The sequence below is a fragment of the Rhagoletis pomonella genome, unplaced genomic scaffold (assembly GCF_013731165.1).
Source record: "Rhagoletis pomonella isolate Grant_MI unplaced genomic scaffold, Rhpom_1.0 Rhpom_scaffold_00002, whole genome shotgun sequence".
In the NCBI taxonomy this organism is placed as follows: domain Eukaryota; kingdom Metazoa; phylum Arthropoda; class Insecta; order Diptera; family Tephritidae; genus Rhagoletis; species Rhagoletis pomonella.
In genome coordinates this window covers 40359211-40360426 of record NW_023458556.1, presented here as the reverse complement: position 1 = coordinate 40360426, position 1216 = coordinate 40359211, and positions in this window count along the sequence as shown.

Below are 1216 nucleotides of genomic sequence, written 5' to 3'. Positions count from 1 at the left end.
GGATTTAAAAAACTGAGCGAACATGTTAGAAATTGTTTGATTATCACTAAAGTGCAAGTTGGAAGAAGCTTGGACTTATCGTTGAGATTTGGCAATTTTTTGTTCGCGCATTTTCTTCCATACACAGTATGTTGAATTTTTTTTTGTATGGAGAAAGTATGGTATGAGCTATACCTTCCACAAAATTTACCAAATACATATCAACGGTAGGTAAAATATTCAGTCGGACAATTTTCTCAAAATCGGTACGAATGGTCACCGTAAGTATACCACCAGTCCCATTCATTCAAATGATAGCTATATAAAACTAAGAAATCGTTTGATATTTTTGTTAAAGCAATTTTAAACATTACTTATCGTTCTATGTTGAAAAAAAAATATATATCTTTCGCTGTCGTATAAGATCCGACGACATAGTTATAATTCACAATTGATCACATTCTGGAGTAAAATGTCCCACCAAGTCACAATCGAATGACCCTTGTGCTAGAGTGTGGCATTCGTAATTTCAATTCTAGAGCATTTGCGTCCAATCGTAAAGTGAACACAACAGATAGATTCGAAAATTCTTAATCATATCGATTGTAGCCAGTACTTGCGACAGGACCGTTTCTGGGTAATTCAGTCAAATGAGAGTGTAGGACCTTAGCTAGTTATACGTCGAGGGAGAGATGGATCAAAAGTTATGAAACTAGTTTTTATAAACATTTCAGACTTGTTTGAAGAGATTTTCTTTGATTTCCGGAGCACCTATGACTCGGGACTCAATGCATTTTGTAAAGTAAAGAAGTTCATCATCAAGCTGCTTTTCTTCAAAGAAGTGAGTGGCATTTTTAATCCCTAATTTCCCAAAGAATGCATGCAACAAAACAGCCAAAGATCAATGATCTCATCCAAAAATTTTTACAGTGCATTTAAGTTTTGTATTTGATTAAATTCACTGCCATTATGCTGCATGAATGAATAGTGGGTTAACGATACAAGTCAAGCCTTTCTGGTTCACCTTGATGTTAACGTGCCTGGGTGTAGATGTGAAATTTATCCGTAAGTACTTTGCTCAGTTGACGGGTAGGTAAATACCGCGCTGCGCTTATGTAAGTATGTATGTAAGTACAAATGTGTGCCAGTACGAGTAAGTAATCAAAGCAGTGCGCGCATGTGCAAGCGCCCACTGAATACAGCATTGGGAGTAGTAAATAAGTATATGTATTTATAT